The sequence below is a fragment of the Hemicordylus capensis genome, chromosome 2, assembly GCF_027244095.1.
Source record: "Hemicordylus capensis ecotype Gifberg chromosome 2, rHemCap1.1.pri, whole genome shotgun sequence".
NCBI classification, from domain to species: Eukaryota; Metazoa; Chordata; class Lepidosauria; order Squamata; family Cordylidae; genus Hemicordylus; species Hemicordylus capensis.
The window spans coordinates 250,951,198-250,969,388 of NC_069658.1; the positions used below are offsets into that span (position 1 = coordinate 250,951,198).

At 45.3% G+C, this 18,191-nt stretch overlaps 1 long non-coding RNA gene across 2 annotated transcripts in view; it reads right to left on the reverse strand.

Annotated features, from left to right (window-relative positions):
• LOC128343141 (uncharacterized) overlaps positions 1 to 5,549 on the reverse strand; it is a 57,261-nt gene extending 51,712 nt beyond the window's left edge. For both annotated transcript variants that reach the window (XR_008315349.1, XR_008315348.1), the window contains exons 1-2: positions 5,404 to 5,549; positions 1,876 to 2,065 (exon numbers count right to left, since the gene is read on the reverse strand). This is a non-coding gene — a long non-coding RNA (uncharacterized LOC128343141). The remainder of the gene's footprint in view (positions 1 to 1,875; positions 2,066 to 5,403) is intronic.
• Between the last annotated feature and the right edge of the window lie 12,642 nt (positions 5,550 to 18,191).

Here is an 18,191-nt window from a genome sequence, read left to right on the forward strand (position 1 = left end):
TCTCCCACTAACGGCTGCCTCTGGGTGAATAATCACATTGCTGTGTTGTGCAGTGGCCGGAGTAGTGGGTGAAGACAGCAGAGCAGTGAGGACAGTGAGTGGGGAGGTCAGTGACAACGGGGACTGTCTGCCTGCCCACCCACTCAGATGATGGGAGGCACCCTTCTGCTCAGGTTCAGTCCACCCCTCCCTCAGCCTGATTCACAGGCTCAGCAGCAAGGGCGATGCTAACACTGAGCGTAGCCCCAGCATTTCCATCCCTGTGGAGGCTGACACACCTCCCTTTCCCCTTCCGGCAAAGGTGCCAACATGTAGCATGCAAATGAGTCAGAGAAATAGGAAGGTCCTGGATGTCCCCTATGAGGCTTCAAAGTACCTCCAGGGGTTCAAGTGCCTCTGGTTGAAAACGCTGCCCTAAGTTGTATATAATACATTTTGTATCCTTAGTACAGGGTTTTTAAATCTTGGGCACCCAGATGTTGTTGGACTACAACTCCCATCATCCTCAGCCACAAAGGCCATGTCTGGGAATGATGAGAGTTGTAGTCCAACAACATCTGGGGGCCCAAGGTTAAGAAACTCTTCCGTAGTACATAGAGTGTAGCTCAGTCAAGAACATGTGTTGCATGTTTTAACCCCAGAAATAAATGATCTCTGAAACTTCCAGACAGCTTTTTATAATATTACAATGATGCTTGGAGACTACAGTATGCCCTGTGTAGTGAGAGAGACATTAGCGGTATGCCACACTCACTGCCTACCAGTTGCTGGGGACAGTTACTACAGTACCTCCATGCCCTTCTGGACTTCCTGGAAGCATCCTAGTTCTTAAGTCTGGCCTCTTTAATTGCTTAATCCGCCCTCAAATAAAGGAAAAGTTAAATGAGGTAGGTGTGTTTGCAGGCCAGGACACTCCTCAAAGAGCACATGATGGATGCAGAGTGCCAAACGGACTTAGGCAGGGCTCCAAACCACCCTATCACTGAAAGCTAGTGATGTGCACAGAACTGGTGGGGGCCAGTTTGAAGGCGGGGGGTTACCTTTAAGGGCAGGGAAGGGTGATCTTACCGCTGTGTTTTCCCCGCCAGCACTGCACTTTCATTCATTGGGAACTGACTGCCAGCAAGAGCGAATCAGGCCTGACGCAGCTCATATCTGTACTGTTGTTTCTCCAGCGACTCCATCCTATGAGTTTTTACTGTCGTAGCTTATCCCTCTAGCTTTAATTTAAACTTAATTTTAATTTTGATTAACTTTATAGCTTCTCATAGATTCTTATTCTTATTCTTATTTAACATATTTTTATACTGCCCAAAACCTACGTCTCTGGGTGGTTTACAAGATAAAAACAAAAGTAAAACATTAATTAAAAACAAACCAAGAAATTTAAAAACAAGAAATTTAGAACACAACATTTTAAAATTTTAAAACAATATTCTAAAAACAACATTAAAACAATCAAAACAATATCAGTTAAAAGCCTGGGTGAACAATGCGTCTTTAAAGCCTTTTTAAAAGCTGTCAGAGATGGCGAGGCTCTTATTTCACTAGGGAGGGCATTCCAAAACCTCGGGGCAGCAGCGGACAAGGCCCGTCCCTGAATAGCCACCAGACGAGCTGGTGGCAAACGTGGACGGACCTCTGCTGATGATCTCATTGGGCGGTGGGGTTCATAGCCTGGAGTCTCCAGGAATCTGTATCAATATCCAAGATCCATACCTTAATATTTTAGTATTATTATAATATAGTATTTATATTATAGTAATTTTAACTAAATTTCCATTTTAATTACATCTCCACCTTTTAACCTTATAGTTTTAGGCATAGACTGCTTTTAATGCACAGCTATTAATTTCACAATATCTATGTTTTTACCTTATGCTGGTCAAAGACCGAAATAAATATATTGTTTGGTTGGTTAGTTGGTTGGTTGATTTTCTAGGGCACTGAGGTAGGTTTCCGACCCTCTAGGATTAGCCTGGAGTCTTCTGGAATCTGTGTCAATATCCAAATAGCTGTGGAAAGGGATATTGGAGATTGAAAGACTTGATACCTGTGAAAAATACTGGAAAGACAAATAATACATCTCCATGAATAGCTTAAGTCAAAGTTGGCAGCCTGAGACTACCTCACACTATTTTTATCTGTAATTCCTAAACAAAGGGTGCAGTTGTGTGCAACGGGAAGGCCTAAAGCAGGCTTCCCCAACCTGTGGCCCTCCAGATGTTGCTGAACTACAACTCCCAGCATACGCAGCCACAATAAATTGTGGCTAGGGATGCTGGGAGTTGTAGTTCAGCAACATCTGGAGGGCCGCAGGTTGGGGAAACCTGGCCTAAAGTGTGTTTTGAACATTTTGTTGGAGATGGAGTTCCAGTGACATCAACCTTTTGCACTGACTATCCCAATGACCACTAGAGGCATTAGGAATAGCTAGAGAGGGTCTCCTTACCTGTCCCTGCTTGCCTCTACTCTATGACCCCTGCCTTGACTCCTCAGGTACTTCCTGTAGTGAGTCAGTCCTCTTCCTTTCCTTCTAGAGAGAAGATGGAAACATTTCTCCCTCCCTCCCTCTCTATTCATTATGTAGCTGCTAGTAGACAGGATTAGGTCTTTTCTCTCCTGATGTATTTCACCAATACACTAGTTACGTATGGTAATTAAGACTCTACAATGATCTCCATGCATGTTTCTTAAATAGCTGCAACAACTAAACTCCACACTCTGTAACTGGAGTGGATGGTTTCCGGGCTAGAATACTCTGCACTTTCCCCAAAGGGAAAGATGAATAATCACAAACCCCAGCACATTTAAGCTGCCGTATTGGAAGCATCTACTAAGATCCTTTAAGCTACCATGATACTGGAAGCAGGCTGCAGCTCAGTGGTAGAGCATCTACTTTGCATGCAGAAGATCTTAGGTTTATTCTCTGGCAGTACTGATAAAGAATTGTTTAATCCAGGCCTACAAATAAGTACATAAAAGTGTGTATCAAAGTATGATTCAAAGTTGGTTTGGTTCAGGTCCCTAATAAAATATAAAGCCAGCAGGACTGAAATAAGAAATTGTTCAGAATTGGGAGGCCTCTTGGCCAAGAGGTAACGGATGCCAAAGCCAAGAATGTGGGCCCCTCTCAAGAATGTGAGATGGAAGGCCCACGAGAGAGAACAGTTACCAGAACCTGTCAAGTACAGACCATTAGCCAAATTCCTCAGTCAGCAGAAAAGAGGATTTTGCTGGTACCAGGAGATATGATAGGGAGTAAAGTTGTCAGAAAGGTCAGGTAGTAACTCATCTTCCCAGGCTCTAGGTGGCACGTCTGATATATGTATGTTTATTAACCAATAACATGTATTAATTGGTTTACTGATCTACTTGGTGGGGGGGGGTTGTTTTTTGTTTTGGAAACCTATATAAGCTAGCCAACTGTATAGCTTCGGTGCACAGTACTTGCCAGACTTTCTGACCTGTACTTTTGCCTTTTGTGATCACGAAATAAAAGCGTATTTGAGCACTGCACCCTTGTTGTTTGAACTTCATTCAGTCAGGCAACAAGTCAATTGTGGGAACCTGGTCCAATCTTCTTTGGTTCGGCAAGATGGCCCATTCTCTGTCAAACTTAATGGAAGGATGAATGCAAGGGGCTGAATCAAACAAGAGGGCCCGATTCCAGAGGATTTCCCCTGCAACAGTATCTCCTGGTAGGAAAGCACTGTAAGATATTTCCCTCAGGGAATGGAGCTGCTCTGGGAAGAGCAGAAGGTTCAAGTTCCATCCCTGGCAGCATCTCCAAGATAGGGCTAATGGGAAGGGCATTGGGAGTAGGGGCATTGGGAGTAGAGACAGTGAGTCAGGGTCTCCCTATCTGTCCCTACTCTATGACCCCTGAACTGACTCTGCAGCACTTCCTGTGCTGAGTCACAATCCTTCCTTTCCTCCTAGAGAGCAGATGGAAACATCTCTCTCTCTCCTTACCTATCCATTATGTAGTCCTTTAGATTAGAGATAGGTCTTTCCTATCTAAGTGTATTTAACCAATAAATATTTAGTGTTTAGTCATACAAGGATCTCCATGTGTTTTCTCTAAACAGCTGCAATATCCAAACCATCCTCTGCTACCTACTCTGTAACTGGAGTGTGTGCTCATTCCTTAGTGCTCCGCTGTTTTACCTATTGTGGGTAAAAATCAACAACCTCTAACAGGCTCTTCACCTAGGGCAGAGTGGGTGACGCCCCCCCCAACAAATCAGCCCCGCACCATCATGTTAACACACTGCCTGGGTTGTGCTGCCCTTTCTGCCCTTCCCTATAGCTTTCCTCTCCAAGCTGTTCCTGCTCCAAGACAGGAAACAGAGGGTAGGGATAAATGGAGAGTTTTCACAATGGAGGGAAGTAAGAAGTGGGGTCCCCCAGGGATCTGTACTGGGACCGGTGCTTTTTAATTGATTTATAAATGATCTAGAAGTAGGGGTAAGCAGTGAGGTGGCCAAATTTGCAGATGATGCCAAACTCTTCCGGGTAGTGAAATCCAAAATGGATTGTGAGGCGCTCCAAAAAGGATCTCTCCAAACTTGGGGATTGGGCGACAAAACGGCAAATGTGGTTCAGTGTTGGCAAGTGTAAAGTGATGCACATTGGGACGGAAAACCCCAACTTCACATATACTCTGATGAGATCTGAGCTGTCGGTGACTGACGGAGAGGATCTTGGGGTCGTGGTGGACAGCTCGTTGAAAGTGTCGACTCAGTGTGCAGCAGCTGTGAAAAAGGCCAGTTCCATGCAAGCGATCATTAGGAAGGGGATTGAAAATAAAACTGCTAATATTATAATGTCCTTATACAAAACTATGGTGTGACCACACCTGAAGTACTGCGTATAATTCTGGTCACCACATCTAAAAAAGGACATTGTAGAACTGGAAAAGGTGCAGAAGAGGGCAACCAAGATGATCAGGGGCCTAGAGCACCTTTCTTATGAGACAAGGCTACAACACCTGGGGCTATTTTGTTTAGAAAAAAGACGACTGCGGGGAGACATGATAGAGGTCTATAAAATCATGCATGATGTGGAGAAAGTAGATAGAGAGAAATTCTTCTCCCTCTCACATAACACTAGAACCAGGACCAACAAATGGAAGTACTCTTTCACACAACGCATAATCAGCTTGTGGAATTCTCTGCCACAAGATGTGGTGACAGCCAACAACCTGGATGGCTTTAAGAGGGGTTTGGATAGGGGTGTGCACGGAACCGTCTGACCCGGTTCAGTTCAAGGCCTGACCAGCCTAGAACGGAATCGGGCCAGTTCGGTCCGGCCCTCATTGACCCCCCTACCCGGGTCCGGTCCGGCAGGTTCGCGAACTTTAATTTTTTTTTAAAAAAAAATTAAATGAAAAGTAACTACCTGTAGCCCCTTCAGGTGGCTTGCTGTAGCCGCGGGGGAGGGGGTATCCGCGAGGGTTCCCTCTCCCCCCACCGGCCTCCCTCATCACTGCTGCAGCCGGGTAAATGCCTCGCAGAGGGCATTTGCGCATGCGCAGCAGTGGCCAAAATGGCTGCCGCTTGCCTTTACGGAGGCCCGAAAAGGCCAAAAAGACTTCATTTACCCGGCCGTGGAGGTGATGAGGGAGAAGTCTATCATCGGCTACTAGTTGGAAGGCTAAAGGCCACCTCCAGCCTCAGAGGCAGGATGCCTCTGAGTTCCAGTTGCAGGGGAGTAACAGCAGGAGAGAGGGCATGCCCTCAACTCCTGTCTGTGCCTTCCAGTGGCATCTGGTGGGCCACTGTGTAAAACAGGATGCTGGACTAGATGGACCTCAGGCCTGATCCAGCAGGCCTGTTCTTATGCCCTTAGAGTTAAGGGCATGATAGCTAGGGGGAAAACTCTGTGTGTGGTGCCCCCTTTCCCTTGATGCCCTAAGCACATGCTTATTTTGCTTAATGGTTAATCCAGGGCTATGTATATACCAAACAGTTTCTCAAGGCTCATAAAATAAGAAGCAAATACAACTGATCTAAAAATCATGCTTCTTGGGCTTCATCTAAAATAAAACGCAGTCATACTTTGACCTGCGTTCAAATCCCCATTCAGCCATGATACTTGCTGGGTGACTTTGGGCCAGTCACTTCTCTCTCAGCCTAACCTACTTCACAGGGTTGTTGTGAGGAGAAACCTAAGTATGTAGTACACTGCTCCAGAGGCGTATCTAGGGAAAATAGTGCCTAGGGCAAACACTGAAATTGCGCCCCCTGTCCAAACAGCTGACACCCATCTTTCAGATAACTTTACTATAATATCAGCTCAAAAATACAAGTCAAGCTTGTTAATCTTCTAATCTTTCAAAAACTATTCAGCAGTGGACGTAGTCAGACCAAAAAATGCTGGAAAACTACAAATTTCAGTATGCTGGAGCTCATGAAATACCCAAATACTATGTGGAGGAGTACTTGGAAGACTAAAACAGAAGTCCCTGTCTAATTCTCTACTATGCATTGTAGCATCACTATTACATAAGTTTTAAAATTAAATGGAGAATTGGACTTTTCCCAGATACTCTGAAAATAATTAAATGATATGCAGAGTAAACTGTGTCACTGCTTGGAATATATTCTAGTATTTCAGAAAGACAGTTAAAATGAGAGAAAGAAAGAAAGAAACTCCCAGTGGGCCTTAATACTAAGGATTTCACACTGATTCAAAGACAAACTCACCATTAATAGGCATATTATTAAGACATCACATTTAACTCACTTATCATAAGAGCAAATGAATACAATCCTAGCTCATAAGCTTCAGCTCAGTATTCACAAGCCCTGATTCTCTGTACATAGTGCCAATCTGAATATGTGTACAGTGTCTTATATCATATTAATTTTTTAAAAAAACTTTTTACCTGTAGCCCCTTCAGGAGGTTTTCTAAAGGCTGGGGGTGGTGGTCTGCAAAGGTTTCCTGTCCCCCCGTTGGCCTCTAGGGCCTTGCAGGGGCAATTTGAGCATGTGTGGTGGCCATTTTTAAAAATAATCTTTTTTTAAAAAAAAAATGGCCGCTGAAAACAAAATGGCCACTGTGCATGCTCAAATGGCCTCTGCAAGGCCTGGCATGGCCTAGGGCCTCACAGAGGCCATTTGAGCATGCGTGGTGGCCATTTCCCCCCTGACAGTCATTTTTTTTAAAAAAATTAATTTAAAAAAAATGGCTCCCCCTTCAAGTGGTGCCCCGGGGCACGTGCCCTGCCTCCCCCATGCTAGATACGCCCCTGCACTGCTCTGCACTTCTTGGAGGAAGAGCGGGATATAAAATGTAAAAAATAAAATAAAATATCATAATATATCTATCAAGTTCTGTTATCATGTACCATCCATTCTTTAGTTTTTCCAAAGTTCATGAAGTACTTCCACCTGTCTGCAAATGTTTGCCAAGTAATTTTTTCTACCTGTGACATTAACATTCAATTGTTGCAACTTTACTCATTACTGTATGCCAGATTTTTTTTTGTCAGTGTTCTACATCAGAATTTAAATTCTAAGCTCCTCAGGGCAGGAATCTCCCTAAGTTGCTCATGTACCTAAAGTGCTATGTACCTTGCTGGAGTATTATGTACCTTGATAGTTAGTAAAGTGCTGTGTACCTTGATGGAGTTATAGAAATAATAATGAAATATGTGTGTGTGGTCTCATTCTGATAGTTTTGGAGAAATAAAATATGAAAATGTGCTGACAATATCAAGAAAAAGCCTTGTAAGAGAAGGTATTACGTGTTGTGTGCCCTTTCTGTTCCTTCATGAGCATGCAAATATTTGTCCCAGAGCAGCTCCATCCAGATCTTATAGTGCTTACACATGCAGTCTCCAGGGCTGACCCTGCTTAGCAAAGGAACAGTTCGTGCTTGCCACCACAAAACCAGCTCGCCTTCCGCATAAGTTGTTGTCCAACAAGGTCTGGGGGCCCAATATTGAGAACCACTTTGTTAGTGTATTTTAGCTTGTGTGATTTTATCGAGAGACACCTTGAACATGCCCTGGAAAGGTAGAATAGAATTAGATTAAATAAAAGGCTATAAATAAAATGTTTCTACCAAGCAAGTAAACTGGGGTCACAGCTCAGCAGGGAGGGAGCAAGCACAGCCTCTCGGATTCAATCCAGGCCCCTCAAATTAAAAGATACTTAGGCAGCAGTGCTGGGGAAGACCCTGCACTCCCTAAGACTTGAGAGCGCTGCTGCCCGTCAGAGTTGGCAATACCGAACTGCATGAACTACAGGACTCTGCAGACAGCAGCTTTGCATGCATGAAATTTCCAGTTAAAAAGGCCTCATAACACCCAATGCGTTCCATTGCTCTGGCTTGCGCAAAGAAGAAAAGGTTGAACTGGGCTTCCCCCTTGCTGGCAGATTTGCACAAGAGCACTGATTTTTGTTTTTAAGTTGCCGCGTCAGCAGCTCCACCCCCCCACCCCCATCCACAACCCCGTTGACCTGAACTGGAGTGGGGGGGCATAAAATGTGATTCTAGTGGAGTATGGACAGCCCCCTGTTCGGAAAACCTGATGCAGAGTTTGGATATGGACGGGCAAAACCATGTAACAATGCACAGAGGAATGGATTGAGAAGCGCTGTACTTGCAGTTTCAATCCGCCTCCTCGTACCGTTGCATTTTGCAACACTTTAACCAGCACAAACCTCGTAGTCTGGGAAACGCCAGGGTGATTCTTAAAGCATTCCTAGAGATTTCAGTGCTTTGTTTTCCTGAAAAATAGGGGGGGGAATAATATCAAGGAATAGCTTCAGTCAAAGCTGGCAACTCTAATGGTATAGGAACATAGGAAGCTGCCATATATTGAGTCAGACCATTGATCTATCTAGCTCAGTATTGTCTGCACAGACTGGCAGTGGCTTCTCCAAGGTTGCAGGGAGGAGTCTCTCTCAGCCCTATCTTGGAGAAGCCAGGGAGAGAACTTGGAACTTTCTGCTCTTCCCAGAGTGGCTCCATCCTCTGAGGGGAATATCTTACAGCGCTTACACTTCTAGTCTCCCTTTCATATGCAACCATGGTGGACCCTGCTTAGCTAAGGGGACAAGCCATGCTTGCTACCACAAGACCAGCTCAGAACACCAATCCGACTGGAAAGAGGAAGCAGGGTTGGTGGGCTCTCTCCGGGTGCTGTCCCCGGCCCTGTGGACACATTCATATGCTATTGAGGGGGTTGTCACCCCTCCAGGATTGGCCTGGAGTCACCAGGATTGAGGTTAATCTCCAGGTGACTCTTGAAAGCATTCCTGGAGATTTCGGTGCTTTGGTTTTGTGAAAAATATTGAGGGAAATAATCTCTAGGAATAGCTTCAGTCAAAGCTGGCAACACTAACAGTATGTTTGGATGGATTTTTAATTGAAAGCAGGCTTTATAATGTATGAATTTGCTCTTTGAGAGGTGATGCCTCGCCATTGGCTGCTGCCTGCTTGTGATGTCACAAAGGGACACCTGCAGCCTTAAGCACACACAGTTGAGTTAGAGGTGAAGCTAGCAATTGCCAGTGCCAAGGAGGGATGGAGGCAAGAGGAGTCCCAGGAGGGAGGGAGGGAGGAGGGAGGGAGGGAAGAAGCTGGGGTCAAGGGAAAGGAATGGCGGGACAAGGCTGGCAGGACACACAGGAGGGTTCACGCTCACCTCCTGGCCTGTGGAGTTCTTGATTTAAAGTATTCCAAGGACACCCCGGTACATCACGAGAACCTGCCTCTGGAGGTATCATCTCCATCTGCTGTAATGTATCTCCCGTGATTTCATCTCCATGTGAACCATCTATGGTCTGCAATTTCCTGCCTCCTTACATGTGAGTTATCTGCATGATTTGGAAGTAATACATTCTTTTACAACTAGTTGGAATTCTGGTCTGTCTGAAATTGACACGTAATGGGATCTTAGGATGCTCGTTAGAGCATGCATGCATGGCAAAATGTTTTTTAAAATGCCCACCAAATGGCTCAAAACTCTGGGTGTGTTGGATGGGGTGGGCGAATGAAGAATCACAGGTTGTTTGTTAGTTCTAAACTGGTGTGATTGGGATTTCTCTCAATATATTATATACCACTTCCAACTTCAAGAGTCCTCAAAGGCGCCTCAAAGACACTTAATTAGCAAAAGAGATGAGAAAAATGGTTCTTGGCCTCAAAATGGCTCTCCTTAGTGCCTATTTTATTTTGCTCTGCCCTCGTAATAGACAACGTATTCTCCCTTTAAGCTTATAGTGGGGGGAAATAATCTCAAATTTTTGAAAGTGGCTTCTCTCTTCTTCACAAACTGGAAAACTGAGAATAAAGCATTTTCCCATCCACGCCCCCACCATACATAATTTTGTGGTCTCTTTTTATGTACCTGTTTCAGAGTAAGACTTTGTAAATCAGATCATGAGGAACTTGTTATAAGGAACTTGTTTTATAAGCTCTCTTTTCTCTTGACCTTGGAAGGCTTGTTCATCCTTAATTGTGAGCCCTAGAATGAGAGCACTTTGGGGACAGGGAGCCATCGTATTTATTTATTACATCTCTGTGTAAACCGCCCTGATAATGATAATGATAAACAGACAAACATCTGCCACACAGTACACCAGATATAACTGTAGTCGAGAAGAAAGAAAAACAAGTGAAAACTCTGCATATGCCATTCTGCTGTTTCAAATAGTGATTAAATAGATCTAAACTGATCACAAGTTGATGGCTTTTCCATCTGTTTGACACACACAGTAATTACATATGGTGATTCTATGGTGTTAAGAGATTTCATGTGATATCTGTGATTTTGGCTTCAAAATGCAAAAAAGGCTCAATGAAGCAGTGGTGCTCTTACCCCTGAACTTTGGGGCCGAATTACAGGGCCTCCACATCCCCTGGGGCCCCCCAAATCCTCTTTAGTCTGTCCTGGGTGGTGTGGTCACTGCTGGCCCCACAAGTGTGATTGTGACCTGTGTTGGGTGCTATAGAGACAGAGGGGGGGAGTGGGGAAAGAAATATGTGGGATGGGAAAATGTTACTTTTGTGTGTTGAAATGTTTCTGCTAGTGCATATTTGCATAAATATACATGTTTTATATTCTTACATTCTTGTGAGTTCAGTTGGTGTTTGTGCCCTCAAAACCCCATGTGTTAAAAATATTTTGTATGTAATGGGGTGTGTGTAGGAAGACGATGCTTAACTTGCAGTGGGGGGCTGCAGTGGGGGGCTCTAGCCGGGGAGGGGGGTCCAAAGGCCTTTAGGTCCAGGTTACAAAACTATCTAGGTGCAACTCAGCATTGAAGAGATCAAAGTGGGCTGCTCACTGCTGTGATAGTTATACTGTTCTTTAAACGTATTTGGATTTGCTTCTGAGTTGACATGATTAGGACTGGAGTGCCTGAAGTTTAACGTCAACATAAATATGCATATATGCCTGTATTATGGAACTTATATCCACTATTGCGCCAAGGAGCTAAGGGAGTGTACATAGCTGTTCCTCCCCAGTTTTATCCTCACAAATAATCCTGCAAGGCAGGTTAGGAGCGGGGGTGGGGGGAGAAAGTGCTGGCCTAAGGTTACACAGTGAGTTTCATGGATGAGTGGGGAAGGACTTGAACCCAGGTCTTCCCAATCCGATTCTTAACGTTCTAACCACCACAACACAAACACTCCAGCTCGCCATTGTGTGGGGTACAGATTACAGGAGAAATTTGATGTTGGAGAGAAAGAAGACTTAAATCCTCTTTTTAGCTCTGATGTAAACGAGTGGGGAAGAGATGATAGGATTCCTCTAGAGAAAATGTAAACGAGGAGCTCTAATTATCAAAATGTGGGGAGCCTATGGGCCTGGGCCTGGGCTATTCGGTACCAGCAGCGTCCTTGTTTAGAAGTGAGAGCAAACGGGTCCCTAAAGCATACTAGTTCACGTAAGCATCTTTCATCAACTAGTTCACGTAAGCATCTTTGAGGAACACAGAGTTGCAGGAGCAAAGGTTGTAGGCAAACCTTGGTAGGTCATCATTTCCAGGCCTAGCTGAATCAAAAATGACATAAAGGAAAGATGGGGTGGATTGATTCCAAATAGACATGTTTTTCAACATTTCTCTCACAGGCAGGCGGAGGCCAGTATGCAGACTAAGGCTGACATCACTTGGAGGAGACGATTTGGCAGCAGTGGAGCCAAGCGATCCCTACACAGACGGGAGCGGGTCATGCAGTGGCTGCGGAGACGAGGCAAGTTCTCTTGCACGGAAGGCTGGAGGCAAACCTGCGCATGAAGCCTGCTGATGCCAGTGGCTTGAAGCTGGTGGACGCCAGCCGAGCGGACCCGGCGGAAGCTGGTGGATGTCGGGGGTATGGAAGCCCGTGGCCATCTGTATTCGGAAGCCGCTGGATTCTGTTGCTAGGCGGAAGAAGCTGGTGGATGTTTGCGGATGAAAGCTGGTGGAAGTCCCCCTGTTGAAGCCCGTCTCCAGAAGCTGGTGGATACTTGTGGATTGAAGCTGGGGAGTGTATGTGAATGGCTGGTGACCGAAAGGGAGTGAATGGATGTCGGCGGTGTCCCTCACGGGCTGCCCTGGCGTGCGAATATCTGTGTGCGTGGTTGTGAATGTGGTCGAGGCGAATGTTAGTCTATAGTGATGTGTGAAAGGATAACCGGTGGATTGAAGCGGTTGAAGCTATGTGGAAGTTGACAGGTGGAAGTCGGGGATGATGTTGGCTGGCCGAAACTGGCGGATATGCCCAGGCGCTGCTCGCGGATGGTGCGGATAAGCCGACCCCTTCCATGCCTGTCTTTCTTTTTCTTGCAGAGATGTCTGAAGCTGGCGCGCTTTTCTCAAGCGGCCACCCCAGAAATGGAGCCAGAGGATCCGTGGATGTGCTGAAACCTGCTGGAGTTCCAGTACATCGGCCTTTTGCACCAACTGTCCTAATTACCACTGGGAGCACTGGGAGTAGAGGTAGTTAGTAAGGGTCTTCCTACTGCTTGCTTACTCCCTGCTTTCCCTCTGCTCTGTGACGCCTGCCTTGACTTCTCAGGTATTTCCTGTGGGGAGTCAGTCCACTTCCTTTCCTCTTGGAGAGTAGATGGTAACATCTCTCTCCCCTACCTATCCATTAGGTAGCTTTTAGACAGGGACAGGTCTTTCCTATCCAGACTGTTCCTCACCAATAAATCTATTTCGTATAGACTAGATTGTATTATAACCTCCATGCATGTTCTTCAGATGACTGCAACAACAAACGTTCTGCACTGAAACTGGTGGGGATAATTTCCCGTCTTGTTGCCTTTAGTAGAAATACAAGCGTGTAGCATGAGAAATCATCTGTGATTGTTAAGAAATATTTGTGATTACCTATGGTAGCTGGTAGTGGTCCAGATATATCGCTGTGGATCAGCTCCAGGGGTCTTCTGATCTTCCTTTCACTCTGCTTAGGAAATGGCTTGTTAACTGCTTTGGACTCAAGACAACAAACACAGTTAGTTACAATGTCACATGGTACAAAATCAATGCCATTAGCTAATCCCTTTTTCTTCATGTTCTGGATTGACTCATAGCTCCTGTGTCCCAGGCATCTATGCCACAGTTGCAAGCAGTTTTCATGCAGGCATGACTTAGCAAGATTCACTTCATTAGGATGGTATGCTTCAGGTTTGGACCAGGCTGGTCTTTCTATGTCTGTCTTTGATACAGGTTGCTCCTGCACGCTGTACAGGCCTTTGCATTCAGAGCCTACAATGCAAACTTCTCCATTCTGGGTAACAATACACTGTCCATTTTTAATATACAGTTCACAGCCTTGTTTCTCTAGCTTGGATATTGAAAATAAGGAGCTTGAGAAGTCAGCTATATACAAAAAATCTTTCACAAAAAACTCATTAATTGATCCATCCAATAACTTGCTGGAGTTCCAGTGCATCGGCCTTTTGCACCCACTATCATGATGACCACTAGGAGCATTAGGGGTTGATGTTGGCTGGCTGAAACTGGTGGATTGATAGAAAACTTCAGAAGCAGTTTTCCTCCCAATTTATGCTTATATAACCGTTTTTTCCTTCAATAATTGTATGTTTTTTAAACAATAAAGTCTTCTCCTGCCAATCACTGCATCTTTTTGCCTGTTTTATTCCTGGTCAGGGTGCAGATGTCTAAAGACAGGGAGAGAGTTTGCCCAGGAAACGTAGAAGGAGGGGCATCTACAGACATTGGGAGGGAGCAAGGAGCATGTTCACTCGTAAGCTCGTGAGTCAACTCACCAGTTAATCGGTGTTCTGGCCCAACACAGTGTACTGCTTGAAATGGCTTCTCTCTTGGTGACAGAGGTTTGGCCAAGGGAGAGTGACTGGACCCAAATCAGCCAGTGAGCTCCCGAAATGAGCAGGGCCTCGAATCCCAGTCTCTGGGTTCCATATAGAATATGTGATTCACTGCACCACACCGGCTCTCATTGAGGGAAGTTATATTATTTCCACAGTTGAAGTCTTTTTAGCACTGGGCTCAAGGCGCACAAGCCCCCATTGTTTGGCTGAGAGCCCTGGACCTATTGGCTGCATGCACCCCATTGCCCCCATCGCGACCTTGTTAGGAAGAAGCAGGAGACAGTGGGGAGGGGCAGGCTCTGAGCTGGGACTTCTCAGGCTTCCCCCTTTATTGCCTCTTCTGCCACTCAGCCTCTGTTCTCTTCCCTCTTTGCCAGTGAAGCAAAGAGAAAGATCAAGATTGGGCCCTCTAATCACAAGCTGCCCCCTGCACAGTGCTGGCCATCCCCTGCCCAAGTGGGCTACATAGCGACTATTTCTACTCTATCCCAAAGAGGAGGTGATCTAGTAAACATCAGAATTGTCCCTCCAGTGCCTTCAAGGGTGACAAAGGAGGTGAAAATAAACCTCTTAATAATAATAATAAATATTTTTGTTAGCCGCCCCATAACAAATAATTCTCTGGGCGGCTCATAACAGAGGATTAACACACACAATAAACACACATAACACATTAAGTCATAACAGAGAAAAAAGGTGAAAATACAAAAATACAATACGAAGCAGCTTAAAAACTCATTTTAAAATTAGTTAAAGATCAGTTCTGAAAAACAGTATTTAAAAGGCCTGGATGAAGAAAAAGGTCTTTACCTGGTGTCTAAAAGAACAGATGTGATGAAACCAGGAGAACCTCACTGGGGAAGCTATTCCATAAATGGGGGTGCAAGCACCGAAAAGGCCCTCTCCCTTAACCACCCACCTCACCTCATTTGGCAGGGGCAACTGGAGGAGTGAATTATAGTTCATAAGGTATGATTCAAGGTGATGCTGCAGATACATCATGCTTGGGGCAAGATGTTCTAAAAGCAGGCCATGAGTTTCAAGGCAGGCAAGAGAGAGAGCTGAGAGCACTCCTGGAGGCTTTACACACGGGGCTTCTGCCCCGAATCTCTTTGGGAGAGAGTGTGTGCGTTCATACACCAGCCAAACTTACACCGAACTCCCAACAAGATCCTTGGACCCACTCCACACACAAGTCGGACTCTGTGATGCGAATTCTAGCTTATCTCAAGGTATTTCCGGATTTTTAAAATGCCCGTTTTAAGCTACTTTTTCTGAATGCGCCGGAGCAAACAGGGAGAGGCACTGACATAGAAGCATTAGCATAATAAGAGGCATGGTCTGCAGGGAACTCCCCGCCCTCCGTCACCCGCCATTGGCCAGGAAGGAAAACACTGACACCCGCCATGTGTACTTGCAAAAATGAAACCCGAGAGCAGAGGGGAGGGGCTGCTTCCCTTAATGCCGTGAGTGTATTTCGAGGTGGCTTCACTCAACATTTACCCCAAAGCTTGAATCCAAGTGTGAATAACCTCCTGGAAAAGCCAGAGCCATAGTCACTTTCCTGACTCAATGAGACAGGCCAAGTTTAAGGAGCCCTTCACAAGGAAGTTTTTCACATCCAGCTTGTAGTTCACATCACTCTAGAATGGAGAGGGTGCGTTCACATATTGTCCTAATTTACCTCAAAGTCCCTGCAAGCTATGGGGAGCACTTCACACACAATTTGGGTTTTTTTAATTGTGCGTTAAGTATAGCCCAATTTATATCAGGGGTTTATAAAATCCACTTTATGTGTCGGTATTTTGCGGGGTAACTTCACAGTAAAGCCTCTCAGTAAACCCATGGAAGATGCCCCAGTCAAGACTCCAGCCCAGGAAATCTCCCTAGATCCAACAGACCTCAAACAGCCAGAGCCTGTCACCCTAGAAGTCCTGGAGCTCTGAGAATCCGGTTGTCAAGGTCTGGCCCAAGGCCAGCGAAGTACACGGCTCGGCTGCTTGCTGTGGGTGAATGACAATTGTTGAAACTCAGCAATGAGTGGGAGTCAGAGGCTCCAATTTATGGAGCCAGTCGAAAGCTCCCAGGTGTCAGGATTTACGGCTTGTCAGCCTTCGATAACAGGCGCTTGCTCCTCCGCACCGCCTCCAATTGTGACCTGCGTTTGAAACACCTGCGTTGCCGTGGCGTTGGTGGAGCTCCAATGCCTAAATCATCCCCCGATTGGTCGCTGACATTTTCTGCTGGTTCAGGCTGTTGAGTCTGTTCTGAACCGTCAGCTACTTCCACTGCAGTCGGGCTCTGCCCTTCAGACATTCCAGACTCGGATGAAATGCCGACAGCTTCCCTTTCTTCCTCGCTGTCAGAGCTAGGGGCCATGACACAGGTGTCCCCCAGCAAGGGGATCTTGTCCCCAGAACCCTCCCCATCTCCCCAGGACCCTAGAATCAGAAGTGACACTGTCCTAGGACAAAAATCCAACAACAGAAGTCAAGTGCTCACCTGGCTGCTCAGGGCCTCCCTCCCAATGAGCCGACTCAGGAGGCAGGAGAGGTGAGCTCTAGGGATGTGCATGAAATTAGAATGAATCTATTCAAATTTGAAACCACTGAGATTCGTTAGAATTGATTTGAATTTGCCTAAAGTTTGGGTGAATTCATCAGAATTCAGTATGACTTTGGAGAAATTCAAATTGATTCAAATGAATCAGTAATTCAAATTTGAATTACTAAATTTCAAATGACTAAACACAAATCACTAAATTTGTGGTGAAGATAAAAAATGTGGTCCAAAGTTACTTAACAGGCATAGTTGAAGGTTACGCAATGAAACCAATGTGGACACAAAAAAATGAAAGAAGCATAGAGAGCTATTGCAGATTGTAGGAGCAAGAGGAAAATGGAGTGTAGATCTTTTAAACGGGACTAGTATTTTGCAAAACATTTCAAGGAGAGGAGAGCTGGTCTTGTGGTAGCAAGCATAACTTGTCTTCTTAGCTAAGCAGGGTCTGCCCTGGCTGTATTTGAATGAAGTGTGAGCACAGCAAGATATTCCCCTCAGAGGATGGAGCTGCTTTGGGAAGAGCAGAAGGTTTCAAGTTCCCTCCCTGGCTTCTCCAAGATAGGACAAGATTTATTTATTTATTTTAATAGGACAAGATTTTTTTATTGAACCAACAAACTACCAAAGCATACAGTATGTTGCCAAAGCACAATTATATACAAAGTGGTTGTTTGTACATGATATATCTACAAAGATTTACACACAAGGATTTGGAAACCCACAAGGTTATGAAGTATATGCAGGTAGTACTGTAACTCGGGGGTGGGGGATTTCAAGGCACATCAGGTAATCGGGGGGGGGGGGGGTTACGTCCAACGTCCATTTCTACAATTTGTCCCATTGCTGTTTAGAAGAGATACTCTTGTCTTTTTGCACATAACCATACAAACTTTTCCAGAAGAAATTTACTGTCTCATCTGCGTGAACCTCTTGGTCGCGTCTGCCCTCCCTGTTCCTATGCAGGAGCATTGCATAAATGACATACAGGTTTACTAACCTGATTATGAGAAGGGGAACATTCCAATTCCCTAGTATGAGGGCACCTGTTCCGTCCCGTTTCCTTGAAGGTTTCTTTCTGGGACCTCGAAAGGAGGTTCTATCACTCAAACCCGACCGAGGTTAGTTCTTCCCAAGTCTGTTTTTCCAAATCAGGCCACTCTAACAGCTTGCTTACTCCCTGCCACACTCTTTTGGCTACCACACACTCTTTTAAGAAATGTGAGTGGGTTTCCCTAAATGTCTTGCCTTCCTCACTAGCTTTCTGTTTGCAGGTGATTTTAGGGCACTCTTGCTGGTCCTCTGGGAGCCATGGCTTAGCCGCAT